This window comes from Syngnathoides biaculeatus, chromosome 13 (genome assembly GCF_019802595.1).
Source record: "Syngnathoides biaculeatus isolate LvHL_M chromosome 13, ASM1980259v1, whole genome shotgun sequence".
In the NCBI taxonomy this organism is placed as follows: Eukaryota; Metazoa; Chordata; class Actinopteri; order Syngnathiformes; family Syngnathidae; genus Syngnathoides; species Syngnathoides biaculeatus.
Genome location: NC_084652.1, coordinates 648572 through 658736, shown reverse-complemented (window position 1 = coordinate 658736; position 10165 = coordinate 648572). Strand labels below are relative to the sequence as shown.

At 44.3% G+C, this 10165-nt stretch overlaps 1 long non-coding RNA gene across 1 annotated transcript; it reads right to left on the bottom strand.

The window, feature by feature from the left end:
- Positions 1-1240: 1240 nt before the first annotated feature.
- LOC133510894 (uncharacterized) lies at positions 1241-2337 on the bottom strand. Its single transcript, XR_009797738.1, has 2 exons — positions 1729-2337; positions 1241-1432 (listed from the first exon to the last, which is right to left on the bottom strand). It is a non-coding gene; the product is annotated as an uncharacterized LOC133510894 (long non-coding RNA).
- Between the last annotated feature and the right edge of the window lie 7828 nt (positions 2338-10165).

The following is a 10165-nucleotide window of genomic DNA, read 5'->3' as shown; positions in this document are numbered from 1 at the left end:
TTCCAGATAATATTGCGGGATGTTTTTTGCCAAATGTGTCTGACTTGTCCATGAGAGTTCTACAGAGAGGTCTCAAGTATTTCACACAAGGATATGTACACGGAATTAAGATTTTGGACGGATCAAGACGCAATGTCAGCGTTACACCGAAACATTGGCGTTCGATGCAAAAAAGTTGGACGTCTCACAAACTTCATATTGATATCCAACAGGATAAAATAGTGGATTCGTACTGCGCATGCAAAGCAGGGTGGGTACTTTTTACTTGGAAAGATCACCAGTAATATCGTAGTCTTATAAGTGAGTGGGTGAATTCATTTGACTTGGCTCATAATCGAACCCAGTGCTCTGTCTTGAGAGTCTGATTTGATACAAATAGGCAAATCGACATTTCTCTTGCATGACATTGCACATTTACGTATCCCTAACCCGACCGACTCTTCGGCATAAAATATTTCACACTTCATTCAGCAGGTCAGTGATACACTAACAAAGTGAAAGCTGATAATAATTCAATCAAACTCAGAGAATTTACTTCTCCCTCGCTTACCTTCGAACATACAGCCTTGCGTTTGTTGATATTGTCCAACTTTAGTTGTCCGTGCTTTCTTCCGCGAGGCTTAATCCACCGTAGACACTTTGTCAACTGTGTTTTAGGCTTTGGAAAATGAATCAACCGGGCCCCTTGTAACCTAGCAGGTTATCTTTCATCAGAATCTGAGGACCATTTTCTTCGTAACATTAACTTTTCCAAGCACACACTACTGACAACCAGCATTGCTTGTGTGACAAAATGGCGACAATGCGTGTTAAAACAATGCGGCTATCTGATTGGCTATTATTGTACGAGTGATTGACAGGTCGGAAAGGTCCACTAAATATTAAAATCAAACTCGGGCTCGTGGCTCATTTTGCTATGGCTTACTTTTGTGCTGATCCCCTAAGAGTGATTTATTTTTTTTTTTAACGTTTAGCGTTTTGTTTTTTTTTAGGGTGAAAAATAACGCTTGCTGGGAATGGGAAGGAATTTTGTGCAATTTGGAATATAAGCAAATAAGAACAGCAGGCACTTTTACGGAAACTAATCCATTATTGTCATTAAAGTGCTGAGGTCTTAATAACTTGCAAAGTTTTTACGAAGTAAGCCAAAGTTTGTTTATATCATAAAATTCATGCAGGCGTTTATTATATATATATATATATCTTTTTTTTTTACTCAAGGCAGTTTATGAGTCAGAAACCCACAAAATGGCACCTTTATTGTCCATTTACTCATTGAGCCGAGTGAAGTGACTCGCAAGGCTTTAGCAGCGTTTATCCATTTTTGAGAAGGGGGAAAGTCCGCTTCCTCACTCCGTGGGCCACGACTTCAAATGAGATCACTCGTCTTCATATCTGGCACATCGCATACCATGCTGCAGACACCACTTTGCTTAGATCAGCAGGGGAAAAAAGAGAGAGAGAGAAAGAGAGAAAAATAACTGGCAAGTAAGAGGAAGCTGCTCGCCACGCTCCGGCCAAAGCTGAATAATCCCCCGAGCAGCGGCAGTAAACTCCAAAGCTCCCTAATTAGAACGAAAAGGGGGGGAAAAAAAGAAAAAAAAAAAGCCCCAACAAGAAGAAGTTGCGGTTCTTCAACTGCGCTCGTGGATGACAAGTTCCGTTCTCTTGTGACTCTTTGCAAGCCAGCAAATTCTGATAGCTAAAATTAAATAAAGGCACGCTTACCAAAATGAGCGACAGTGGAACTTCCCGAATGGTCGCGACGACTTTCAAGCCGCTGAATGTGCGGCTGACCTCAAACGTTCATGTTGGAATGACATTTCGAGGAAGCGGAGTGGTGACTCGTGTCCTCCTCAATGGGCATCTAAAGTCCAATATTCATTTATGATGCTTTCTGGTTGCCATTTAGTGTGATGTCAGACGACAAAATGTGATGAGCATAGAATTGAAATGAGGAAAGCTGCTCAGTACAACATGGCGGACTCAATCACTTGTCAACAATGTTGATAAAGGAGATGAAAAATTATCCCAAGTGGGGTGTTCTTAAACATCCTTTTTTGTTTTTTTTACCTAATCTGCTCGGAAAACAGTCGGAGCTGACAATCGACAATGTTGAATGTTATTTACAGTGGCAAACAGTTTTGCGATTGTGATGCAAAAGAGGGAACGAGAGGCAATCTGAAATCTGTTGCTGGACAAAAATAGAACAGGAACCGCTCGTGTTGGGATAACTTGTCGCCACAATGAAAAATGACAAAGAGAATTTAAAAAATTGTACTTAGCAGTAACAGCAACTCGGCATCTCCGATTTCTTCTTCTACTATGACAGTAACACTATCTTCTTCTTTGTATTTTCCGGCATTCTGGATGGCCTTGTGGCACAGTGCTGCCTCTCGCAGGGCAGTCTGGGTACTGTCCCAATATCCTCCTTGCAAAATTGAATCTCCTCACCTTTATTTGACCTTTGTGAGAAACATCATCATTGTGATATTTTGATATCATCCAGCGAACCCCTGTGAAAATTTGTAATTGCCTATCGATGTCCCATGGCAGCAAGGTCTTTCTTTTTTTTTCTATTAGACAAGGCTACGGCCTGACTCCTCGACATACTTCCTTCCAGCATTTCCAATTGCTATCCCTCTCAATAGGCGGCACGGTGGGGATCAGCTGGTAAAGCATTGGCCTCACAGTTCTGAGGACCCGGGTTCGATCCCGGACCCGCCTGTGTGGAGTTTGCATGTTCTCCCCCAGCCTGCGTGGGTTTCCTCCAGGCACTCCGGTTTCCTCCCACAACATGAATTGGACACTCAAAATTGCCCCTAGGTGTGATTGTGAGTGCAGATGTTTGTCTCTATGTGCCCTGCGATTGGCTGGCGACCAATTCAGGGTGTACCATATTTCCTGTTCGTTGACAGCTGGGATGGGCTCCAGCACTCCCTGCGACCCCTGTGAGGATAAGCAGCTAAGAAAATGGACGGATGGATAAATGAACCTCCGGTGTTCCACGGCACAACTGTTTGGGCATAAAAAAACATTTCGGCGCACGGATCCGCCTCGCTGCATGACCAAGTGGTGAAAAAAAAACCATGTTTGCGTGTGGAAAAAGGGAATATAAAAATAGTATTAAAAATAAAAGTCATGCCGGGGTGGGCATGTTTGTATGTGCCCTTCAAAATGTCTTCCGTCTGAGACGTGATGTAGGAAGACTTCTTGGGTAAATATCTATCAGCATGGTTCCAAAAAAAAAAAAAAAAATCACGTAAGGCGCGACCCGGCTCACCGGTGAGGATCTGATAATGAGATTTTTCCTCCCCTCTGCCTACCTCGTCCCTCCCGCCTGGCTCGGAATACAAATGAAGCGCCGCCGCCCGACTATTTCCGGGCCGAATATATATATTTAAAGGCTGTCACGTCGAAAATGTCAGAACGGCGCCTCTTGTCAGAGATCACGTCTCGTTTCCCGGGGCCCTCGAACACGACGTCGGCGCACCCGCGAGCCGGCGAGTCGAAGGTCACGTTCTGCCTCATCCCGCGCCCGCCTCGCAGATGTGGACGTGGTCAGCCGGAGCTAAAGCGTCGCTTTGCAAAGGCCACGCCGGCTCGACGTCGGCGCGCCCGACCGCCTGCTGCGCTTGTCGCGTGGCGGAGAGGATGTCCCGCATCTCTGTCATTGCCTCCGCTAAATACTAAACAAACATTTTCAACTTTTTGGCTCAGTTTCAATGATGAGAGGCTGATGTCGTTTTTCTTGTTGCAGATGGTTATGTGCATGTTACTATGTTGGAAAATACAGTAAAGCCTCGCTTCTCGAACGTGTCCCGTTTTCAAACAAATCGGTTTTCGAACGAAAATCGGTACTCGAACGCCCCAGACAAAACCAGGAAATTACATATTGCGTGGGGCCAGACCAGCTGACCCACCCACGACGCATTTTGCTATTTTCAATTCGAACATCCCCCCGAAATTCGCCCCCCCAGAAATGACATAACATGTGCGCTAGTGACTGTTGTTTTTCTTCGGATCGAGGACTACGGTATGAACGCCAATCAAGATTCCAAAGAAGGCGAGTCACTTATTAAAAGTTATTCTGCATTTTTGTTGATAAAAAAAGTTTACAAGGCCGGGGGATGAGTCGCGACAGATACGGCAATGTGCTCCCAGGCTAGCGTACTCTACTACTAAAGCATACATTTTAAGCCAAAAATAAATATATTTCTTAATTTATTTTACTATACAAAGTATTTCAACAATAAACGTATTTCTACTATGCAGTTTATTATTAGGAAAAGCTAAAAAAAATTCTTTATAAAGCCAAATTTTTTTTAGGCTTGGAACGCATTATTTCTTTTTCCATTCATTGTAATGGGAAACACCGATTCGCTTTTCGAACAATTCGCTTCTCGAACCGTTTTCTGGAACGGATTGTGGTCGAGAACTCGACACTGCACAGAAGACAGTGTTAACAACCCTAGCAAATTTGAATTCCCTAAAAAGAAAAAAAAGAAAAGTCAAATCAAGCCGCTCTCACCGCTCTCAAATCCCGTGAGAGTGTCTGCAGAATGCATTAAAAATACATGACCGTATAGGCTATTGTACGCGGTACACATGGGAACTATTGTCATAAGTGCAGAGACGCTATAGGCTCCAAAAGGATGTGCGGACGCGGCCTTATAGCGTTTCTAGCTTCTCCTTGTCTCAACGAAGTTGGAGCTGAACATTGCGCTGACTTAAAATCTGTTGTGGCTGATGAACGTGGACGCTTTTAAAAGAGGACTGCAGCTCTTAAGCCTCTCTAATGAGCAACCCCCCCCCCCCAAAAAAAAAAAAAAAAAAAAAAAAACCAAAAGAAATGCCCTGCACAAATTCCCTGATGACCCAGGTGACGAACGGCGCAGGCTCCGGAATGAAGTGAAAGCCGCTTCAAAGCACAATCGCACACCCGCGCAGCGACAGACAAAGATTAGCGAGGATCTACAAATTCCGAGCCAATCTGATAAGACTTTCTGCCGTTTTTATGTGCTTTTTTTTTTTTATCTGCGACAACTGCTCGGCTTGTCTTATCGCGCACGCGGCAGCGTCTGCTCTTCGAGCTCCTCTGACGACGGCCTCGTTGTCGCCGGTTAGCCGGGCGCGCAATTAACTCGACTACCACGCGCGGTCGTAAACCAGTAAAAAGACTCGGCGATGCGAACGAGCACAATGTCTGTTTCCGAGTTGTAAAAGAGCCCCGGGTTGTGTTATTTTTTTTGTTGTTGTCTGTTTTCTTGCAACAGGCCGCTTTTTATTCCTCCGCTGTAAATTTCCGAGATACGGCCGGCAACACATCATCGCGTTGGAATGGAAAGAGACACAACACGAGGCAGTAGAAGAAAGAAAACTGACCCGCCGAGATTTTTATGCATATGACAAAAAACCTGGGAAAAAAAAAAAGACAATTTTTTTAGAAATTTGCCAGGATTTTGGACAAAAAAATGAAAGTTGCATTTGTAACAAAAATTGATGGGATGGCGAACCCAAATTTCCTACATGATACCAAAAAGTTTTTTGTAGGAATTATTTTTTTTTTCTAACATTTTAAAACTCATGTCCCGGTTCGATCCCGCGCCCGCCTGTGTGGAGTTTGCATGTTTTCCCCGTGCCTGCGTGGCTTTTCTCCGGGCACTCCGGTTTCCTCCCGCATCCCAAAAACGTGCATTAATTGTAGGCTTTAAATTGCCCGTAGGTGTGATTGTGAGTGCAGCTGTTTGTCTCGATGTGCCCTGCGATTAGCGGGCAACCGGTTCAGGGCGTACGCCGCTTCCTGCCCGCTGACAGCTGGGATAGGCTCCAGCACTCCCCGTGACCTTCGTGAGGATAAGCGGCAAAGAAAATGGATGGATAGAACTCTTGTAAATTGCGCTTGATTTGGGGATTTCATTATTCATGAACTCACTGCACGAATTAGATACAATTGTTGTTGTCGTTGTTGACCAATTCTGGCCGCTGATGTTCTTGAGAAGTATCCGCACCATTTGCACAATTGACAATTGTCCCAGATAAAACTAGAACCCGATCGCCACTTTAAAGTGGATATGTTCCTTGAAATCACCGGGCCATTTGCATTGTTTTTCCGTTAGTCATTTCGAACCGCTCAAATTACTGGAGAATTCCATCCATCCATCCATTTTCTTAGCCGCTTATCCTCAAGAGGGTCGCGGGGAGTGCTGGAGCCTATCCCGGCTGTCAACGGGCAGGAGGCGGGGTACACCCTGAACTGATTGCCAGCCAATCGCAGGGCACATCGAGACAACTAGCGGCGCTCACAATCACACCTAGGGCCAATTTAGAGTGTCCACTTAATGTTGCATGTTTTTTTTTTTTTTGCATGTGCTATTGTACAATTTTTAGAAAAAAAAAAAAGTAACAGTATTACCACATCACTGGTTAATTTTTTTATGTCTCAAAAGTATTCCCAGTCAATCGTACTAGCGCAGCTCCAACTACCCGACATTCCTTGTGTATTTTTGACATACTTGGCAAATAAAGACTCCGATTCCGATACTGACGGCGATTTTCATTTCTAAAACATTAGCATGTGGTTTTAATTTCCAAAAAATGAGGCAGCCATGACAAGAGATGTCAGAATTCTACACAAGAAGCAACAGCACATTTTTTTAAACCGAGTTAACATTTGAGTACTCGCCAATATGGATTGTGCCAATAGGTCATGAAAATGAAAACAGAAAGTTTTATTGATAACAGACAATTTATCACTCCAATATGACGTTATATATTCAGTATACACATTCCTATAGTCTTCCAAACTACTACGCTAAAAGATGAAATGTGTTGGATGAGTCCGCCATGCAAAATATCACGGCAAAAAGTGAAGAGTTTGGGTTGGAATGTTTTGAAGTCTCACATTAACACGTCCTAACATTTGTACAACATTTCGAGTGTTGCGTGTACAATCGCCAAAGATTTTCTGATCCGTCGCCTTCAAGTTCGGTGCAAGCGGTGCGATGTCGTGTATTTATTCAATGAAATAAATACACTATAGGATTATGACACCTCGTGGAGAATTCTTTCTCCCACAATCAACCCGCACTCCTGATCTCGACACGCCATCGAATCAACTTTACGATCGCTTTACGTGCGTGTACAAATTTGAGTTACGTCGCTGGCGTACAAGCGGTGAAATGTTTACGGTGAATTCCTGGCCACGCTTGGCTAGGAAAATAACATTTGGACAGCCACGCATCCGAAATGTTATTACTTTAGTTGTGAGCGCAACTTTCGGCAGTATTTAAAGAGCCTCTCGTGTGAAAAAAGAGATGACATAAAGGTGCTAGCGTTAGCATGGCGTTAGCGCGGCGCTAGCGTTACGCACATGGTTATAAGCCTCGATACACAGAAAGAGCTTAATGCTAGCGCCACCCTAACGCTAGCACCGTGCCAACGCTAACCCAGCGCTAAAGCTAAACTTTCTGTGTACAGAGGCTTATAACCAGGTGCGGACTGTAGGCCGGGAATTACGATAATAATTCAGACTGTGCTTTGGTCTGCGTCCTTCATTTCCTAAAAAGAAGATGGTGCACTTTCTGAAAAAGAGCAGATCACTCTGACGATGTTCTTTTCTGTTCACGCAGCGGTCGTGTTCCTCCCGAGTCCCTTGATCAATTTCTGGAAGCCGCGCTTTAAGCTTGCCAGCCGACATCAACATGAGAAAACGATGTGGTCAGATGAAAAGCGAAGTATTTGGCGCGCGTGCGAGGAAAGAAATGTGAGCGCGGCTCAAAGAGCACCATCCCCGCAGTCAAGCACGGAGGTGGAAACGTCATGTTTGCGTCTGACTTCATTTCTTTGTGAGTGAGCAAACTCACAAATTCAGGAGGAAATCCACTAATTATTTGGCGCACTTTGTACTTCAAAAGGCGACGACAGGCGCTTGCTTTCGTGCGTCTTCTTCTGTGTTTGCTTGCTAGCAATCAGCACAGCGTTTATTGCGTTTGACGCGACGCTGCACGGACTGGAGAGCGATTTAAAGAAAGAAGAAGAAGTCAAACCCAAAGGATGACAAGTAGTGAAGCGAATGCGGGGGCCATGTTTGACCTTGTCCTTCTCTGCTGAGGGTCTGCGGGTTTGGGCCAGGGACAGGAACTCCCTGTACAGACACCGTGTCTGCAATCGCTGCTCCCGCTGCACACTGGAACACTTTGTTCAGCGCCACCAAGGAAAGCCTAGACAACAAAAACACACACATTCTCCCTTTGCGTCGGCTTTCGGCGGTAAATAATAGCCCCCTCAAGGCGGGAAATCACGTAGCAAAAATAAAATAGATCTGTTGTTATCCAATCGTTTGTTTGAATTTACAGCTAGCAAGGGGCTACGATGCGAGAGAGTCGTATAAATATATTGCGAGCCGGTTTTTACGTTGTTTAACTTACGGGGCTCGGGGGGGGGGGGGGTGAAGTGTTTGCAGAAATTAATCATCGGACGAGTTTTTGGGGATCGCTTACTGTGAGCCAGTCAATAAAAACAAAATTGGAGCAGTTATTTACACAAGCGAAAAAGCTACATGATCCGTATTTTTTTTTTTTAAACAGAAAATATGGCATGGAACTAAAAATGTACTGACCCAGGTGACCTCCTTTAAAATCCAAAAGTGTAAAAGAGAAAAAACAAACACGCGAGAAAAACGTTCAAAAATAATCGCGGCGTATTAAAAGCAATTTCGGTTTCAACTGCGAGGCTCGGGAGGTAAAAAAAAAACAAAAAAAACGTAATGTTGCATAAAGTTCAGAAACTGTCATCAATCGTCCTCCAAATGTATGTGAACTTTTCTTTTTATGCACAGTTCCGTCTCTAATATTATTAAAATAATCGCCCAATTATGGATTTATTGAATGTTAAGTGTTTCCCCCTCCAATACTTCCGTAATAATTTGTGTTCTTTAAACATTTTCCTCCGCATAGACGCTCACGAGGGTTAGCGTCCTTTATTGTGGAACAAGCTTAACGTCCATAAAATCCAAAATATTAGGGTTATTATTCTGATATTTTCTGAAGCGGAAGAGGGCACAGGTAGAGACGCCCACGTCCATTTTGGGGATGATTGATGATAATTTTCTGTCATGAAGCTTCCGTTGAGCATTTTCGCTTGCCCACCGCGTCGCCCCTTTTTCATTTTCTCTTCTTCTTCTTTTCCTTTCGGCTCGTTCCGTTAGGGGTCGCCACAGCGTGTCATCTTTTTCCATCTCGTGCGTCCTCTTCTCTAACACCCGCTGTCCTCATGTCCTCCCCCACAACATCCACCAACGTTGGTCTTTGGTCTTCCTCTCTCTCGCTCTTTAGCCTGGCAGCTCCATCCTCAGCACGCTTCTACCGATATGTGGATACTCTCTCGCACCTCTGGACATGTCCAGACCATCGAAGTCTGCTCTCTCTCACCTTGTCTCCAAAACATCCAACTTTGGTCGTCCCTCTAATGAGCTGATTTCTAATCCTATCTGGCATCTTCTCTTCCGCTCGTATTCTATTGAATAAGTTGGTCAAAAACTCCACAGCCACCTCTCCACATTGCTTCCATACCTCCACTGGTACATCATCAGGACCAACCGTCTTTCCATTTTTCATTCTTCATTCTTTCTAACTTCTCCCTGACTGATCAACGCCACTTCCTGGCCATTCACGCTTGCCTCTTCTACTCTACCTTCTCTCTTTTATTTTCTCTGACTTGTAAAATATAACAAAATGTAAATATGTCACTTTGCTGATGGCTACATGCTAACACAAGAACATGCTATCACATAGAAACAGATGAGAATGTTCTTCACATGTTTTGTTTTCCTCATAACGCAGCTGACCAAACGGCATCCCTCAATCACCGCAGAACCAAAAACTGATAGATGATCCAATTGTGTGCGTCGATGCCTTTCCCGCAATCCCGGAACATTGCTTGTGACCTTTTTCTTGAGAGAAATGAAATTTTCTCCGCCTCAGGCTAAACAAATCCATTTTTTTTTTCTCTCTCTCTCTTGAAATCACAGGCGTGCTGCGCCCTTTCCACTGAGTCACGGCATCAAGGCTGCACTTTGACATCACGGCTGTTTACGAATCAGCCGCCGTTCCGTCCTTAAAGCGCAACGCGTCTCTTCTTCACCAGGCGAGGTCACTCGGTGTCG